The following is a 21,111-nucleotide window of genomic DNA, read 5'->3' as shown; positions in this document are numbered from 1 at the left end:
TTTTCAAGTGCAAAAAGGGGAACAAGCAGAGAGAAAAAAAAAATCTAGAAAGGTAAATTGCACCATTGCTCACCTCCTTCCAACAGCCTGCCAGCCTGAAACTCCTTGAGGAGTCTGCTTCTCTCTGTAAAAGGAAAAAAAAAAAAATCATATTCCTCAAGATAAGTTCATGGGAACTTGCTTTTCTTAGGAGTACACCAAGGTAAAATTGACATGTACAAGTACGGTAGTATCCAGTGAAAGACTTGACACAGGGAGCCACAGCCAGATCTCGTCTCTTACTGTCACGTTTTTAGTTTTAACTCAGGTGGGAACTCCTGTGGTTGCTTTTAACTCAGCATCCAGCTTCCATATTTGGTCACTGTCTCTGTTGGCCCATTCTTGGTCAGACAGGCATTTCTGAAGGATCTGTGTGATGCTAGAATAGGTAGTGGCATTTAAAGATCTTTGGGGAATATGAAAGTTCACAAAAAGCCTTGACATGCTTATAAAGTGAAGCAAAACCCTGAGAAGTTCTGCTGAGGAAAATAAAATTAAAAAAAAAAAAAAGTCAATTTTAAAAGCTTTGGAGCACAGTCAGATGAAGGCAGGTTTTCAGGAGGACTTCAAAAAGCACATTTCAGATCAAGTTTCTAGACCCAGTTACAGATATGCTGCAGCTATTCAATCTGAAATACTTAGCATGAAAGTTTAATAATTTTTCAAACATACATCCAGAAAGAAAATCATTACTCTGAATGTTTAGACACAGAAAATGGAATCTTTAAATCAATAAGTCAGCTGTAGAAAAACTTATATGTTTATTAAAAGCAGGGGAAAAGACATTGAAATTACTATTAAATATTGCAATCAGAAATTGTGGAACTATTTAAACTTCATCTGAAACACTTTAATCAACACTGCAGTCAAAAACTGGGAACTGTGTTCTTCTGTTAAAAGAAGAAAATCACCAGATAAACCATGTGTAGCAAAGCCAAATATAAAACGCCCTTCTGAATTTCAAGCACAATGTAAATTTTAATCCATTCTATTCACTACCTATAAAGGTACAATGATTTTAATACATGCCTAGCAGTACTTGAACTGTTCTTTGTAGTTCACTCTATATATACTCAATGGATAAGACTGGTATTTATGACAGTTTCCAGAGGATATCCAACTTTTTTAACTTACCTCTCTCCATTGTCTCTATAAGGAATGCAGAAATTTATTAAAGCTGACTATTTCCCTATTTATTGTAAATTCAATTACAAGCTTAGTAGAAATCCACCCCACTTGATTTAAAAACAAAGCAAAATGAAACCAAACCAAATCAAAACAGTACAGCCCTGTATCTCCAAAAAGACTGAATCCATCTCCAATTTAGCACTGCAGAGTTTCTCAAATCCTTGGCATATTCATTGCTTCATACACCACAGAAAGCAGATTATAGGTAAACTTATATAATTAATGCTAAGAATCATAGAATCATTAAGGTTGGAAAAGACCTCCAAGATCATCTGGTCCAACCATTCTTTTTTTGAAGCATTAGGACAATTAAAAATCCAGTCTGATTTTCTGCAATAGCTGAGCTGCTCTTGGTCATATCTGAAATGTTCAGATACAATTATTTTTCCTGTTTTTTAATATCCACTTGTTTATATATAAATATATAAATATATATATATATGATAAATAGGATTCTGCCATCTTTCTTGCCTAAGAGTTTACACTGAGGTTGTCTGAATCTGAATTTTTTTGACATTAAAAGCCTCAAACACATCAGATGAATATTTTCTGGAAAGAGGTACTACATTTAAAAATGTTTTGTATGCTTATTTTCTCTTATTCAAACATTACTCTACAAAATTACTGATTTGTTTGAATTTCAGATTAATGGACATACTAGAACTAGTTATTCAGCCAGCAGATTGCAAAACGAAAAACTACTTTGCTTATGAATAAAAGTAATTACTAATTTTCATCCAAATTTAAATTTATTATCTAAATTCTAACCAGATTTTATATATGTGCATTAATTTCTGTTTTCTGATGTCATTATAAATTCATTTCTCTTCCTCCCCATCTAAAAATAGTCTATAGTCATTTTATGAGTGGGAAATAATGCGCCTTTTAGAGTCACAATATATATTACCTCATTACAATAGTCCCATATATAAAAAAGCATATATTATCAATCTGGGAGATGATGATAGTTTAGGTCTGACAATCTCTAGCATATTCAGAATTCAAACAAGGCAGAATGCAGTTGAACGGAATTGTGAGGATTTTTCTTGAGAATGAGTTACAGCCAGACATCTTCTGCTTTCAGGACTTCCTACTACTTGATTGATTCACTGTACCCATGGTGCAAATTGGCTAAGCTTTTAAAAGGCCAGAGAAGTTTATTTGTAAATGTGTGACTCTTGGTGCTGAAAGCACTTTGGCTTTGTCCCTGCCTTCTCTTGGTCCTAATCCAGTACCAGCCTGGCTACACAAGTGAGAATGACCAATTACTTCTGTGTGATAAAAATGGATTTCCAGTTTCACATATACAGATTCAATTTCTAGAACTTTTTCTTTAAGGAATTAATGAAGTCCACTAAGAACCAATTATCTGTGTGATTTGTTTATTTATTGATTGATTGATTTATTAATATAACACTTCAATTACTTTACTGAGAAATCAAGGGAAGAGTAAAAAATTTACTTTTATTTGATTCCAAGATCCTAAATAATACACCAAGTGATAAATGGGACAATTTTCAGTCATTGTAGGGACCAGGCTGACATGCAGAACAGATGATTATACCTAGGAGAGATGTTCCGTGTGTGCTAGTGATATTTTAATTTCCTTGATGTAAAATAGACTCTGTTTCAGTTGCATTCCAAAACTTGTACTTCTCTTGAGACCCATTTTAAATTTGGAACTGCTTTGCCATCAATATGTGAAAAATGGAAACAAGAGTCAAGCTCCTTGGGTACAATATTTTAGGACTTGCCCTAATCTGAAGCTATAATTGTCAGAAATACAGGAGTGTATCTTCCCCCAAAAAATATTTAGTGATCAAAATTAGATATCTTTAAGGTCCCTCCCAACCCAAAGCATTCTATGATTGTATAATCATCTTCATGCATGATAATTAACATTTAAAATGATAATTGGATCGGAAGTTGCAGCTTAAAGTTGCTGAATTCTTTTTTTTTTTTTTTTTTTTTTTGAAATAGTTCTGTAAAAGTCAGTGAAAAGCATATACAATATTTGTGACTGTGAAAAGACTCCACAAAGTTAGCTTTCCACTCCAGATCTCAGGGAATTTTAAATTTTTCAGAGATAATTGCTGTATATCACATGGAGCCTATTGCTAAAAGCCAGGTGTGGGAAAAACTGTGGGGGAAAAGAAAACTAGTCCCTCCAGTGGTGGCTTACTGGAGCATTATTTTATACCGATAAAGACCTAATCAATATTTTATAGTTCTCGGTGTCTGAAGTATCACACATTCTTTACAACATTATTATTGTTCACTGATCAGAAAAATATCAGAAGGTGATAGTGCCATTCAGTCCAGTTAGCTCATTTGTTTCTGAAGTGCTACAGAAGGATACATGCAAAAATTTTAGATCTTTCCCACACAAGGAGGTCAAAGCTCATTCTTTAATGTTCTGTTGTATGGACACATCAACTGTGAGTTAAATAAAATATGTGTACAAAACTCCATAATTATACTTGCATGCAAATGTCAGCCCATTTCTACATGTAGTCAATTCACAGGTTCAATGACTGACAAAATGTGGTATTTTGACAGCTCTCCTGATATATCTTATAATCTGTTCTAACACAGAGTAATACTATTCTCAAATTTTCTTCATATTTTTTTTTCTAATATCTGGAAAAATTGCTGAAGACAGAAGGTAAATTTGCAAGCTGGAGGAAGGAATTCACTCACTACTTTCCTACCTGCTTTCTTGTGCTTTAAGTTTCCAGTACAGCTGGACCTGAATAATTTCCTCTTTTGTTCTTGATCTATTGTGAGACTTATTCTTAACTCCTTATTCCTCCATGCTACATTATTATTTCCAAATAAGAATACAGTTACAGTTGTATTAATACTTATGACTATCACATTTTTCACAAGAACTTGATCTTTGGATTGTTAAATATTATCGGGAATCCACTACTGAGAGTAAAAGACCTGCAGTATCTTGAAAGATTTCATCCTAAACATACACTAATATGTCAAAATCAATTGTCATCCTTCTTATGAGACTAAATTTTCTCTGTCATTTGTGTAGGAAAGCTGTGGGTAGAACAAGTAGAATTGTACAAACTCTTCTCCTTTTGCAGAATTTTAAGAAACATCTTTCCCTTTATTTTGGAAAGTGCAAAGGATGATGCTTGTTTGCTTTCTCTGTCTACAGTGAGGGAAATCTATCACCCAGATTCACCAATCCAGTGAGCCATATAAGAAAATCTATGCAAGGTCTTCACAAGGGCATATCTCTCATCTGAAGGAAGGTTATGTCTGGTCACATGATTTGTGTAGAAGGGCACCCTGTGACCAATACACCACCACAAGTGTTCATTCCAGGTAATAACAGCGCCTGTCAAGAAAGCAAAATTCCTTGAGCAAATATAATCTCAGCAGTAGCACAGTACTTCTAGCACATAATCCCACCGTCAGTTACTGAAGTGGAATAAAAAGCTGTAAATGTAGGCATCACCAGGGTACACGAAATGACAGCTGAGCAAGGCCCATGCACAGAGCAGAAGGCTCATCAAATCCATATAAATGATTGCAATGCAGTGTAACAGAAATCAAACTTTGCAGGTTTTCTCAGCAACTCTTGGCAATTCTTTAAGTTCTTTGCTGAAGCTGAAAATTACACATTCAGATTCTCAGAACACATGTACTATGCTATTTACTGTCATCACACTCATATCTGTGTGATATAAAGTTATGTGGTATACAGACTAATTTGTATATATATTGTAAATGTTTTATTCCAGCATCAGAGTGATCAACAATGAGGTCAAAGGTAATTTAAAATGATGTACATGTGTAGTGATACTATAAAATATCAACTATTTACCCATGAATATGGAAATGAAAAAATAAAAACAAAAACAAAAAAGTACAACAACAACAACAAAAAACACTTCATATGGAAGGTCTGAAAACATATGCAGCTCACTGTGAGCTTGACTACTGCACCTGCCACTGCTGTAGCTGGTGTTTTTGCCTTGCAGTGGGTAATACCTCCCTGCCTTTCCTTCTTCATAGTCTTTGGGTTGAGTTCATGGTGATGATATCCGAGCGTCACATCATTTCCATGCTGTGTAACTTGCAAGTGTTACAATGGCTAGAGCCAAACTTCAGAGATCAAGGCAACAGTTACAGATTCTCCATGCAGTTTCTGTTTGCCTGGCTTGCATCCACAGAGCTCCAATTCTGACTGGGCAACTATAACATAACACAAGTGATAACTAAACTTGTACCAGACTAAATTATTGAAAAAGGCCTGAGATGACAAAGACCTCCATGCCAAGTTTTAAAAGAAGTCAACCAATAGGCACAGTGTCCGCAGCAGTTGTTTACAGGCTTAGATAACAGAAATACTTAAATGCTAATCTGTTTCTTTAGGTTCTTAAATCAGCCAGTAAATACAAACAACAGTATCATCCAGCTACTACTGTTATGGAGCAACAAAAGCAGGCTGCTCCTCAGAATAAGGCATGCTGCAGAGCTGAGGGTGGTAGTAAGGTATGAGGGACCTGTCTCAGCAGGATGAAGTCCTCCAGTCCTCTGTGGTCCCAGAGTAAAAACAAGGACAGAAAATTAGAACAGAAACCAGGGTCAGCCAACAGTCCAGCTCAACTGTAAAGTCAGTGCTAAAAAGACAGGTCAAGCCAGGAAGTCAAGTCAGCAGGACAAGGTTGGGATAAGCAGGGTACACAGGCATACCTACAGTACTACTGAAACAAGAACAAAGGGCAAGGGCTTGAGCTTAAATAAAGCTTCTGTGCCAATGTGCAGAAGTCACAAGACAGGTTTTCAGAACAGTCTGTTCCAAGGTTACACACCTGTGCCATATCAGAGCAGGCCTTGAACACAGACAGCCAAAGGACTGTCACGCCAAAGGGGCAGAGTTTTCAGGCCTAAGTGGTACACATGGGTCCCTGACAAATATGTAACACCTTAGGAACCCAAGCACTAATTTAACTTTTGAGGGCTGACAAGTATAATTTTTGGCCATGTCCCAATAATAAAGAGGCTGCCCCACCAAAAGGCAGAGTCCAAAGGGGCAAAGGGGAGACCTTGTTCTTACAAGAAGAAATCCTGAAGAAATGAGCGAAATATATAACTCATCAGCAGTCTGCAGTCCCATGTAAGCTTTTTTAGGCCACTTTTTTTAGACAGGTGTTCAGCCACTCCCAGGAAAGCAGGGCTCATCACGGGTAATGCTTTCTTGGGAAGACAAATGCCCTCACTCTGAACATTCCCTCCTGCTTTACCCCAGCTTTTATTGCTGAATATGATGCCATATGTCATGGGACTGACCCTTTGGCCTGTTTGGATCAGCTGTCCTGCCTGTGTCCCGTCCCAGTTCCTGGTGCACCCCCAGCCTCCTCACTGGCAGGGCAGCACAAGAAGCATAAGTTCTTAGCTCTGTGTAAGCAAGACTTTACAACAACCAAAACCATCAGTGTGTTATCACCTTTATTTTCATCAAAAATCCAAAACACAGGATTGTGTGAACCTCTAAAAAGAAAATTAACTCTGTTGCAGTAAAAACCATGACAATATTGGCTCTTATGTGGAGCTACAGACCAATGAAGGTATAAAAGCAAGGTGTAAAATTATGTTAGCAAACAGAAAAATTACCTCAAGTGGATCCTAGATGAAGAAGAAACATTTATAAGGTGTTTCCTCTTTGATCATAACAAAATTTAAAATGTAACAAAGTCGCTTTTTGATAATGGATCCTGGGCTGTACAAAATCCCTGACTATATCATAGAATTGGCTCTGGTTGGAAGAGAACTTAAAGATCATTTAGTTCCAGCTCCCTTGCAATGAACAGGGATGTCACCCACTAGATCAGGTTGCCTGGGAAATTGCTTCTGACAAGGCCAAGGATGATAACGGTCCTCAACTCAAAAGGCATCATTATGCAAACTCCCTTGTATTTCTATCTGTCATAACTGTGAAAGTATACTCAACAGTTTACCCCTGAATACCCTCTACCTTTAGAGAGCCACCTCCCAAAAGGATGTGAAAGACCAAGAATAGAAAACTTTTTTTTGGGAAAAAAAATAAAAAAAATCTTTCATCCCTAAATTCTGTTTTTCCTTTGATTATAGAGCAGAACATGTCTGTCAGAAGTATATACTGAAATATTTCAGAACAGACAGAACACTGATAGTCACCCTGGACATCTGCGTCCAGGTTCAGCTCATGCAGACCTATATATTTCACAGAATCACAGAGTCACAGAATCGTCTAGGTTGGAAGAGACCTCCAAGATCATCTAGTCCAACCTCAGCCCTAACACTAACAAGTCCTCCACTAAACCATATCACTAAGGGCTACATCTAAACGTCTTTTAAAGACCTCCAGGGATGGTGACTCAACCACCTCCCTGGGCAGCCCATTCCAGTGCCTAACAACCCTTTCAGTAAAGAAATTCTTCCTAACATCCAACCTAAACCTCCCCTGGCACAACTTTAGCCCATTCCCCCTCGTCCTGCCACCAGGCACGTGGGAGAATAGACCAACCCCCACCTCTCTACAGCCTCCTTTAAGGTACCTATAGAGAGCGATGAGGTCTCCCCTGAGCCTCCTCTTCTCCAGGCTGAAGAACCCCAGCTCCCTCAGCCGCTCCTTGTAAGACTTGTTCTCCAGACCCCTCACCAGCTTCGTTGCCCTTCTCTGGACTCTCTCAAGCACCTCCATGTCCTTCTTGTAGTGAGGGGCCCAAAACTGAACACAGTACTCGAGGTGCGGCCTCACCAGAGCCGAGTACAGGGGGACAATCACCTCCCTAGACCTGCTGGCCTCACTGCTTCTTATGCAAGCCAGGATGCTGTTGGCCTTCTTGGCCACCTGAGCACACTGCTGGCTCATATTCAGCTGCCTATCAACCAGTGTTCCCAGGTCCTTCTCTGCCAGGCAGCTTTCCAACCACTCTTCTCCCAGCCTGTAGCGCTGCTTGGGGTTGTTACGTCCCAGATGCAGGACCCGGCACTTGGCCTTGTTGAACTTCATACAGTTGACCTCAGCCCATCGGTCCAGCCTATCCAGATCCTCCTGCAGAGGCTTCCTTCCCTCGAGCAGATCGACACACGCACCTAACTTGGTGTCATCTGCAAACTTACTGAGGGTGCACTCGATCCCCTCATCCAGATCATCGATAAAGATATTAAAGAGGACCGGCCCCAGCACTCAGCCCTGGGGGACTCCACTAGTAACCGGCCTCCAACTGGATTTGGCTCCATTCACCACAACTCTTTGGGCCCGGCCATCCAGACAGTTTTTAACCCAGCAAAGCGTACACCAGTCCAAGCCACGAGCAGCCAGTTTCTCGAGGAGAATGTTGTGGGGAACGGTGTCAAAAGCCTTACTGAAGTCAAGGTAGACCACATCCACAGCCTTCCCCTCATCCACCAAGCGCGTCACTTGGTCATAGAAGGAGATCAGGTTCGTCAAGCAGGACCTACCTTTCATAAACCCATGCTGACTGGGCCTGATCGCCTGGTTGCCCTGCAAGTGCCGCGTGATGACATTCAAGATAATCTGCTCCATGAGCTTCCCTGGCACTGAGGTCAAGCTAACAGGCCTATAGTTCCCCGGGTCTACCCTCTGACCCTTCTTGTAGACGGGCATCACGTTTGCTAGCTGCCAGTCGACTGGGACCTCCCCTGATAGCCAGGACTGACGATAAATGATGGAAAGCGGCTCGGCCAGCTCCTCCGCCAGTTCGCTCAGTACCCTCGGGTGGATCCCATCCGGCCCCATCGACTTGCGTACATCCAAGTGCTGTAGCAGGTCGCCAACCATTTCCTCATGGATAGCGAGGGCCACATCCTGCTCCCCATCCCCTTCCACCAGCTCAGGGTACCAGGTATCCAGAGAACAACCAGTCTTGCCGCTAAAGACTGAGGCAAAGAAGGCATTAAGCACCTCAGCCTTTTCCTCATCTTATGTAACTAAGTTTCCCCCCGATAACTACGTTTCCCCCCCGAAGATTTCTGATATCTCCTCACACAGCTGAAGCATGCATTAAATATGTGCACATGAAAGGGCCTCTTCTGAGGCTAGCACCTGGGGAACACTTATCTTGAGATTTTCTCTCCAGAGGTTTCAGCTGAAATTTCTTTTATCTAGTTACCTTAAAGAGCTTGTTTCATATTCACGAACCAGACAGCCATCTATTGAAACAGTGATAAATAACATATATTGTGAAAGATGTCACAGGTGTCAAAGTAGTGGATTTAGGCACCTAATAAAGCAGAAAGACTAATTATCTTACATGATGTAGGATGAAGGGACAAGTTTAATCCTGCTGTCTTTTAAAGTCTGTCTTAAAGTATCAGCCACTCAACTACAGTACAGCATTGAATAACAGAAATCACTTAGCAGTAAGTCACTTTCTTTACAAGCCTAGGGTGACAGGATTAAGTAAATACAATATATTTTCTAGGACATTTTTTCTCATATAAATGATTACATTATTGTAATATATATTCATGCTCTGGGGCTCTTGCACTTGCCTGCTAGGGCTATAAACATCTCCCTCTCTGTTGTTTTGTTTTGTTTTGTTTTCCTTCATGGTGTAGCAAACAATTCCAACTAAGACAGCTACTCAGTCACATTGTGTTGACTCTATTGGGCTACTATTGATCACAGTTAAATACCTTCTACCCAAGAAAAAAATTTTGCTTAAGTAATTTTCCCTACTTTCACTAATAGTAACGACCATGAAACAGGAATCAAATAACAAAAGAATATGTAAATATACATATATATATATGTAATCAAGTTATAATACAGAGATTTTCCTTGTGATTTATAAGTGAAAAACATGTTCTTTAAATAAATTAAATTCAGTATCCGAACAATGTGACTCATCATCTCTGTTTTGAAAATCCATAAAGATGCACCAAATCAAAACACCAAAGCTTAAGTGAGTAAGTAGAATTCATGGATAAATTTTAATAAATAAATATTGCCTTAGAAGAAATAGGCCACAGAAGGTGTTATGACATTTCTTTTTTAAGATTTCCCTAGCTCTTATAACTCTAACATTTTTTTTTTTTTTGTATTAAAATGAACTTTTATTCAGAATAAAAAGTATTTTTTAGGCAAGAGTTTTTAAAAATAAAATTTTGCTCACAGGGTCAGTAGCTTCAAGTGTGCTTCAAGATTGCTCATATTAGAGGTAATGTGATAAAATACAACTGGGAAGGTGGGAAAGTCACAACCTGGTGTAACTAATAGCAAAGAAGCTCACATATGGCAGTTTCTACTACTGACTCCAGTCATGATTAAGATTCTCCTTTGCTGTTGCACTACATTCTTAGATAGAGAGAGATGCCATCAGTCCTGCTTTTACTTGCTCTCATTGCCTGGCACAGCATTTCCGTTTGTCCATGAGACAGAAGGGGGGACAGGCACCTCCACCCAGCCCATTTCTTCATCCAGACTTCATTTATTTGTGCAGTGCCTAGTGCAGTGGAACTCCACTTTCAGTTGCACCTCAGTCACATGTCAATAAACAATGTTGTGGGCTAATCCTAGTAGGGAGCTAGGCACCACTCATCTGCTCAGTCACTTGCCCCACACTGGGATGTGGGAGAAAATTGGAAGTGTAAAAGTAAGAAATCTCATGGGTTAAGATAGAGACACTTTACTAAATAGAGCAAAACTCGCATGTGCAAGCAAAGCAAAATAAGGAAATCATTCACTACTTCCCTTTGGCAGATAGATGTTCAGCCATTTCAAGGAAAGCAGGGCTCCATCATGCCCAATGGTTAACTGGGAATATTAATTCTCATTATTAATTAATTAATAATGGTTAATTTGGAAGACAAACAGTATAACTCTGAACATCCCGCCCACCTGCAGCCTTTTCATTGCCAGGGCAGCATGAGAAAGAGAAGTCCATTCTGTATAAGCACTACCCTGCAACAACTAAAACATCATTGTGTTACCAACACATTTTTTTGGCCACAAATCCATAAAATAACACCATATGAACTACTGTGAAGAAAATTAACTCTATGCCAGCCAAAATTAGCACAAACAGATATGGTTATACTCTTACACATGTACATATCTGCCTCAAGTACTCCTAGCAATTGAAAATAATTTTAAAAATATTATTTATTGCTTGTATTATGGCAGCAGCAAGGAGTATACATCATGTAGCAAAACCCTGAGGCGATGAGGGCTATACAAATAATGTGTAATGATGGACATGAGAAATATTTTTGAGGATTTAAAATAAGTGGAAAAAGATGCATAAGACAATACTATAATGAGGTTATGTAGTGAAAAAAAGTTTATATTGTTATTGGTGACAAATTACATCTTGTTAAGTATATCAGCCATTGTTAGAATGAGTGTTTATGGGGATTTTAAGCTCTTTTGCCCTGTATTGGTAGAAAGACGATTTGGAATGATATATTTTGATTATAGTAATCAGATTTCCCACTGAGTTCATTAGTTACAAAATAAGATCATCAGAGAACGGAAAAAAATACATGGAAACACACAGCATGCATATCAGAGTTTGAATAACAATAACTTTTTTTTTTTTTGTGAACTAATCATGTAAGGTAAGTATTTCACAAGTTCATGAGATTTTGTTAAATTTATTACAGTCTATAAACAAAATGTGCTTACAAGTGATCAACAATTTTCTCATTTTCATTTATTTTCTCAAGTTTTTAGTAAATAAAGTTGAAAAGTTAAGGCTCAATTTGATTTTGCCATATCAGACACTCTGTGGGGTGTCTGATTTTTTTTCTCTTAAAAAACAAACAAACAAAAAAAAATACATTAATTTGATACTTAGTTTAACTTTTCAATTATTCCCTGTGGAACTGAAATAGACAGTTGTGCCTACTGCAGAACAGCCTCCATACAAATTGATAATGTACTGTTCATTCAACCATTTGCATCTGTTTGGCATCCCCACCATCTTCTGATTTGGTGAGCTAATTAATTTGTACGACTTTAATTTTCTCTGATTATGCACTTTCATTTCATGAAAACAAGGACATTTATCAATATTAATTTTAATGAATGTGATTTATTTTTCATTTAGTATAATGTAAACAATCTAAAATTTAAAAAATTTCTAAAAATATTTTTTAAAGCAGAAATTAGTAGCAAGTCAGTGGATTAGTGATGCTATGTAGCAGGAAATTATATTTTTGGAAATACTGGATTGACAATTGGTTAATAGTCATAAATTATTTAGAACTTAAATTGTTTCTGGCCTTCTGTTACTCCAAGCAGTCTGCTCTAGAAATGTCCAGTGTGTTTGTTCCTGACACACTAGAGCAATAGAATGTTTTAATGGCATTGCCCTACAAACAAATGCTATTTTTGTTGTTGCTGTTTTAGTTTGGTATGGTTTGTTTTTTATCTACAGAATCCCTGTCAGCTGGATAATTCCTATTGAAGCCATACTTTACTGGGCAACCAAAGAATTCCTTTCCAAGTCATTTTATGCAAAAACTGTTCTCTAAGTGCAGTACTTCCCACATCACACTGGGAAAAAACAATGTTCAATGAAAAACAAAGCTCAGTGAAATTATTTTAATTTATTAAATCATGACATGGATGAACTGGGATTAACTTGTTTTATCCTTGAGATCCTTTGGTGCCTGTGGTAACAGGTGTGCTATACAGTCATTTAATTTATCAGAAAATGACATAACATGGTCATAACACAGGCATTGTCAACATTTGTAACTACTGTAAAAAAGGTAAGTTATTACAATAGGTGGACACAAGATTCCTAATATGTAGAGAAACAATTCTTGCTCATGAAAAGATGAGGTCTTGCAAGAATAGCTAAACACAGTAGAACACTGAAAGAATTAAAATAAAGGAATGATCAAATATTCAACCATCCTTGCTACACAATCAATGCAGAAACATACAAAATTACCGATATTTTATTTATTTTTATTTATTTTTATTTTTTGGCTCAAGCACAAAACTTTCCAGGTAGCTGTTTATATCAGTTACAACAATCTGAATTAGGAAATAGATAATTGATTACTGGTCCCATCTAGACAATTTGGAGATTACTTCAAAAACAAATTATGTATAAATTACCTTGTTATCCATTCAACACATAAAACATGAAACCAAGAAAATATCCTGTCTTATTTGTGGCAGTTTGAACATTTACTTAAAAAAAGACTTCTACAAGCAAAGCTGTAAATGATAAGACTACTCATCTGAAACTTTCTTCACATGTGCCATGTGATTTCAGTAAGGCATTGTCTGTTCTCAACAAAATTCATATTGTCAATTTTTACTTCAAGCAGAATTTGGTAAAAGAATGGTTCTGCAGTGTTGAATACTGTATCACTTCACATTATGCACATTATACACAACAGAAAGTTGTATATAAATTTGTTGTTACATAAAGTATGACCAAATATGAGTATTATTATTGAAACCCAAACCATTTTTTTTTGCCTGCATAGAGCATTTTCGTATGATTTGTTTGTTTCCTTAAATAAGTGCAACATGCATGACAGTTCTATAATTTCTTGAGAAAAATTGCAAGAGAACAAGCTTTTCATTTTTGTATAATAATTAGTTCTGCCTCTAGCCTCCTTTTCCTTCTTTTTTTTTTTCCAGTGCACTCTCACTATATCTTGGCTCCAGTCTCTCATCTGTGTTGATATTTCTCTTTAAATGGGGAATCCTAAAATTGGATGCAAAACGTCATATACATCTTCATGAAGGCCAAGCATAGGACAGTCATGAAGATGTATAACTGCTTCCCTCAATCACTGACTTTGCTCTTGCTAATACAGCCCGATATAACTAATGTGTCATCTGTGAATTTGCTAGAGGTACTTTCTGTCCCACCATGCAGATTGTTTCTAATGATGTTAAAAACAGAATTGCTCCTAGTATTAACTCCTTAAAAATACTTTCAAAACCAGTCACCTGTTTCACTTCGAACCGCTCTCCTGTAATCCAAAAGTCCATTTTTTACTTCCCATGTAGCCCTCTTATCCAGTCCATATCTCTCCAGTTTAACTACCAAGATCATGTGAGAGACTTCTAGTCTTCAGGGACATCCCTCGATCACCAGAGTTTTTCAAACATCATAGAGACTTGCCTCACAATTGTATCTTGGTGCTCCATCTACTCTCTCAATACATTCAGCCCGGTCACATGAACTTATAAAGGAGCAGTCCTGAGAAGTGATAGTTCAGTACACTGAACACAATCAGACCTATAATGCTGAATCACTCCCAATTACTTTAACCTTTAATGCAACAATTCCTTACTGAAATTATTCAGAATTTGAGAGAATATAATTGATCCATGTCTACTTGGATATAGTATAATGTATGCAGACTTTGTTTCTTCTTTGAGCAATGCCACTCATTCACCCTACAATTGGGGGAAAATACTTGGTTTTGTTTGTTAAGAAAATCCAGTAAGCAAAAATACAGATATTTCATACGCTGGTTCTAAATTAAGGCATTCCGTAAACAAAAATGGTGGTAGAAATATAAGAAAAATATTTTCTATGATTTTTTTTTTTAATTTACAGAATTAATGATATCCATAAATGCTGTATATTGTTTGTTTTTCAGTATTTTTATAAAGTCTGTGTCACTCCAGTTACACGTTTGGATTTTCCTGTTATACACCTGTCTCTTTTGAGATATTTGTAAAAATTCATATAAAAGGATCTAAATGATGAATTGTGAAACCACAGGACTTTAAAGATCAAGAGCCATATCAGACAGCCAAAGAAACAGTTGGTCCTTTTCTGTTTGAGCACACTGCCTGCTGTGGATGGGCAACAAGTGGAAAGTGAACATCTTTATTCCATAACTGTGTGTGCATTGTGGTTATGACTGTGTAAGACGGCAAAACTATCGGCCCATCTGTCCATTTGAATGTTATCTAATATATTTCCAGTGCAGAAACCTTCAAAAACACAGATGGGATTTTTCATCCACTTTCACTTGATAAGGAATAAAACAAAGCATATAAATACTAGTGGATCTCACATCAATTTGTATGAGTTAAAGAATTTCATAGAACATTTATCTGGAAATAAAACCTTATACTCAGTTAGTCTTTAATACAGAAAGAGAAAGTTTTGGAGTTTCGGGGCAGGGCAGGAATAAGAAGAGAAAGAAAAATTTAAGTGAGAAAGCAGGCAAACAAAAGCACTATTCATTTGTTTCTTCTCCTCTTCTATGTCATTTTGACTCTTCCATAAAATGATCACTACAGATAAGATTTGATACTGTTAAAAACAAATAAAGTGAGAAGATGTGACAGAGAAATAACTTTTGTATCTTTCTTGTGACCAATCATCATTTTTATGAGCAATGTTCATATATAGTTCTTTGTGAAGCTTAGTATAAGACATCACAATTCCACAGAATGATGCCAATGTAACTCCAGCTGCTAAATAAGATCCATGTTTCCATTTTTGCTGAAGTATTTGCTGATCTCAATGAAAGGCTAACAGAAATACATGTATATATATATATATATATATATTTCAGAAGTCACTGGTTCCAGATAAAGATGAAGGTTTGTATTCCTTGCATAATTTAAAAATACAAGGAAAATTAATCGTGAATGAGTAAAATGTGTCAGTACAATATTATTCCATAACTTTATTATTTTGATCTTTCAAATGCAGTGCCAAAATACTGAGTTCTACAGGGGGATGGGGTGATGTTGGTGGTAGAAAACAGCTTTTTTATTCATGTGTAAATTCTCACCCAATCTTGATCTAATCAGCTATGAGATGTGAGTGGTATTAACCTTATGTCAGGTACTGGGCTTTGTGTTAAGCTGGCTGTTCCTGTTATGACCAAGGGCAAAGAGCCATTGCTGGCAGGAAAGCCCTAATGGATGGGAGAACACAGTGGCAGGATATCACTGTATCTCTCTGTTCTTGGGCATCAATGTTTTTCAAACACGAGCCATTTCACACCATTTATAGCAGTTGAATCAAGGACTGTATTACACATTTCCTTAATGTCATCCACAACACTGATATTTCTTTTAGGAAGACATTGGCAATTCTTCATTTTACCAGATGACACAAGAACATTTTGTTTTAAAACATTGGAAGGAACCCACAAGAATCACAGAGTCCAGTTCCTGGCTTCCACACAAGACCACCCAAAAACCAAACCATATGTCTGAGAGCATTGTCCAAATGCTTCTTAGTGCTTAGTAACTTCCCTGGGAGCCTGTTACAGTGTCCAACCACCCTCTCAGTGAATAACCTTTTCCTAACATCCAGCCTGAACCTCCCCTGTCTCAGCTTCATGCCATTCCCTCAGATCCTATCACTGTTCACTAAAGAGAAGAGATCAGCACCTGCCCCTCCGCTCCCCTTGCGAGGAAACTGTAGGCCACTATAAGGCCTCCCTTCAGCTTCCTCTTCTTTAGGATAAACAAACCAAGTGACCTCAGCCACTCCTCATACATCTTGCTCTCTACCTCTTTCACCATCTTTGTAGCCCTCCTTTGGACACTCTAATAGCTTTATGTCCTTTTTATATTGTGGTGCCCCAAACTGAACACAGCTGTCAAGGTGAGGCATTACCAGCACTGAGTATAGCAGAACAATCACTTCCCTCGACTGGCTAGCAATGCTGTGCTTAATGCACTCCAGGATACAGCTGGCCCTCCTGGCTGTCAGTGCACACTGATGACTCATCTTCAACTTGCTGTCAAGTGGAACCCCCAGATGCCTTTCCTCAGGGCTGCTCCCCAGTGTGCACACCCATCCCAGGTGCAGAATCCTGCATTTGCTCTTCTTAAACTACATATGGTTGGTGACTGCCTAGGCCTCTAGTGTGTCAAGATATCCCTGCAAGGCCTCTCTGCCCACAAGGGAGTCAACAACTCCTTCTAATTTATTGCCATCTGAAAACTTTCTTAGTATGCATTCGAGTCCTGCATCCAAGTCATTTTTGAAAACAGACAGGCTGCCAGCCTGTTGTAACCCCTTTTACTATAACACTTTGACCCTGACCCATCAGCCAAGTGTTCACTCATCATACCATGTATTTGTGTAGCTGTATGCTGGACACTTTGTCCAGAAGGATATTGTGAGAAACAGTATTGAAAGCTTTGCTGAAATCCAAAAATATCACATCAACTGTCTTCCCTTGGTCAACTAGGTGGGTAACCTGGTCATAAAAGGAAATAAATTTTGTTAAGCAGGACATTCCCCTTGTGAACCTGTGCTGACTATGACCAATGACTGCATTGTCTTTTAAGTGTTTTTGAATAACTCCCAGAATAATCTTCTCCATAATTTTACCAGTCACTGAAGTGTGACTCACAGGCCTGCAATGACCAGGATCTTCTTGTCTTTCTTGAAAATTATGATGTTTGCTAGCTCCCAGTCGACTGGGACCTCTCCAAATTCTCAAGACCATTGAAAAATAATTGAAACGTCACACAGTAACATCAGCCAGCTCTTTGAGTACCTTGGGATGAATCCTATTGAGCCCCACAGATATTTGCATCCAACTGGAACAGAAAATCCTGTACAAGTTTAGGGTTGGATGAGTGTTTATTGTTCCTGTAGTCATGGTCCTCCAACTAAGGGCTTCGGGGGTCCTAGGGCCCATCATCAGTGTTGAAGAAAGAGGCAAAAAAGGCATTAAACATCTCTCCTTTGTCTACATCTCCATTTGTGAGGTGACCATCCTCATCAAGTAACAGAGCAATGTTATCTCTGGTTCTCCTCTTGCTACACCTTCTGATGCTAGAATGTAGGTAGATGCCTTTAGAGGATTTAGAGATTTATTTTCTTGCCAGGTAAAGTTTTAACGCTTGCTTAGATATCCTTTAGATAATTTTCTTGTGGGTGCAGGCTTTCTGCATAATAGTCTTCTGACAAACTGCTAACTGAGGTAGTTATCAATAACTTGGAGGAAACTGGAGAAATGTGGATACAATCTTCACTTTCCCTTAACCCAGAATAAACTCTTCCCAGTCAATGGAAGGTGGTACTGTCTTACCAAACTTATCCCCATAGTATTGGCTGCTTCTAGGATTGGGGCCCCAAATTGCAGCTAGAGTTCAAAGCAGGTTGTAGAGGCAGAAATGTGCATATATTGTAAGTAGATTAGATGTCTTTTTCTTTATAGTCTATTACCTTTAACTTCATAGAAATACATAATGATTTTTTTTTTTTTAATGTTGCCAGCTAGTAGTTTTAGTAGTTTTATTTACTTTATATTAGCATGGCCTGTCCTGTGAGCAACTTTAATATATTGTATGTTTTAGTGTAAAGGAAGACCCCGTTGTGGTTAAAAAGGAAGAAGTGTATATGGTTAAGATGAGAAAGCCAGACTACCTCTTCAGTAACTACTACCACAATAGATTTTGTCCAATATTTCCAAGAAGCTAACAGCCTTGCCTTAGCTTCACAAGCAAGTCTGAGGCCTGCTGTCTAAAGAAGATGTATATCAGCATTTTTGATTGTCAGCATTAATTATTAAAACTCTGGTTTGTGTACCTAAATAACCTAGAATGTACATGAACCTCAGCAGGATGGAAAATATTCAGTCTTCAAACTTATTTCTGTTCAGGAAAATGTACACCATGATGGGGGGAAAAAAAAAAAAAGTGAGAAAATAATAGTTTCTCAAACGTGTGGGCATTTCTGACATTAGAGATGTAATGAAAATAACTTGCAATCTAACTGTAACAATCTAACTGTAGCAATCTGTTGATATACTACAAAGATCATCGTTTACATGAAAAAAAAATTAACATGCCATTACTACACTCATTTTAGGACTTTTATTTTATTCTTATCTAAATAAAAATAAGAAACAGATGAAGATAATCATGCTTTGGAAGATATGAGCAATTAAAATATTTAGCTGTAAGAAGATATAAAAAAGAATAAATAAATAAAGAATAAATAAAGAAGCATAAAAAAGAGCCAACGACGGGCTCTATCTTTCAATTTTTGTTATATAAACAGTAACACTGTTATAAGAATACACTGTTATATAAACAGCAATACTGCCATATCATTATTACATAACCTACTCTCTCTATGTTCTCCTCTCCTATTATTTGTCACTATCCTATTGGTTCTTCCTTCACAAACTTCTCTTAACCAGCAACCTAACAGCTTCTTTTTTGTTAGAGCCACCATTTTTCTTATAACTTTCATCTCTAATATTTCCTCATATATTATCTGGTTACAGATGAAAAATGGTCTTATATGTCATTTAACCTTTAAGTTATTACTTCTGCATTATGTAAACAGTAAACATTATACACTACCTAAAATGTGACTTTTCTACTATTCCTGAGGACATTCTTCTTCTTTTTTGTAAATTTAGAAAGCAGCACATGAATTTGTAAACCTTAAGGATGCAAAATTCACATAAAAGATAATAGTAGTTATGAGCAACTAAAAATTTAAAGACTGGGCCCACAATGTGTTCATAAGCACGATGCAGTGCCGTATACTACCACATTTCCTATTTTTTTTTTTTTGCACAATATCTGGCATTGATTCCCTATTAGAGATAGATATCAACTTTGCCTTTATTTCCTCTCCTTTCAATGCCTTGTGGCCAGTATGGAGAAAATCACACAACATATTTGGGTTCTGGTAGCAGTACCATCATGCTGCTGAGCTGGAGGGTTTTAAAGACAATGGTAGTAATGTAAAGCAACTGAAGTAAAGGTTGTTTTTTTGTAAAATGATACTGCAGATAGACAGATATTCTGTGGCTGAATCTTAGAAAGAATACTGTCTGCAACTTTATAAAATAGAAAAAAAAATAATATAAAAACTGTTAAAACATAAAAAATGGGACAGTTAAGATTTAAAGGAAACCTTCCATTATTTCATAGAACTTGGTATATCAGCTCATTAAGCATGTTGCTTTCTTCTGGGGTACTTCATACTAGCTGTAAAGAAGCAAATGCAAAATTCTCCACTTCTTAGAACTTTACCTATATACCTATATTGCATTCCTTATTCTTACTACTACTGTTACTACTATATGTCCTTATCCCTTCTCCTGAGTATTTATCAGCTAATGTTTTCCTCAAAGCACTCTTCAAACTGATGGTTACTTTTTACTAGTTTCTTATATTTATTTTTTCTGTATTTCTTTTTCCAAGTGGTTGTTCAAAGACTTCCTAACTCAGCAACATCTGGAACCAAATTCTGAGGCTCAGGTATACACTTAGTGTTCTTTCAGATAACTGTGGGAGATGCAGACCTATTGTAATCTACCTACTCTGAACACTGTCTTACAAAGTGATACTCTGCTATTTATTTGTGTTAATATATTTAAACAGAATTTAATCTGTCCTTACTAGCAGGAGGGGTTTCTTAATTAAGAAATAACACAACAGATGGATTAAGCAAATACATGAAAAGGAAGTATATTGAAAGGATGAGATAATATTGTTAGGATGTAGGTTTTGCTTTTTTTTTTTTTTTTTTTCCCCCCCCAGAAATTCTATATGCATGCTTTGAAGCAGAAAGCTACACTCTTACTTAAATTGACTAGGGGGGTGTTGATAAGGGGTCAAATACAAAATACAAGGGCAAAGTAGGCTGTCTTTGCCCTTGTAGAATCATTCCACAATGGAAAAAGAAAGTAAGGACACTATATTACTGTGTTTATATCTTTGATACTTTGCTCTTGAAGATATAAAAATTGAGAAAAATCTTCTATCCTTCTATGACATTTTATTCATGAATTTATGTTAAATTACTCATTATTTGAGCTTTAAGGCACATTGAAATCATAAGGGTTTCTTATAAGGATTTTTTTTTTGAAACAAGTATTAGAAAACATAATATTTGATCCCAATTTCTTTCCTCTGAGACATCA

General features: G+C 37.2%; 1 long non-coding RNA gene across 1 annotated transcript in view; it reads right to left on the bottom strand.

Moving 5' to 3' along the window:
• Positions 1-2,533: 2,533 nt before the first annotated feature.
• Positions 2,534-21,111, bottom strand: part of LOC310895862 — a 38,371-nt gene continuing 19,793 nt past the window's right edge. Inside the window, exon 3 of the long non-coding RNA XR_014581007.1 lies at positions 2,534-4,582. This is a non-coding gene — a long non-coding RNA (uncharacterized lncRNA). The remainder of the gene's footprint in view (positions 4,583-21,111) is intronic.

Source organism: Anser anser (genome assembly GCF_964211835.1).
Source record: "Anser anser genome assembly, chromosome: 2".
NCBI classification, from domain to species: Eukaryota; Metazoa; Chordata; class Aves; order Anseriformes; family Anatidae; genus Anser; species Anser anser.
This window is presented reverse-complemented; position numbering and strand designations above follow the sequence as displayed.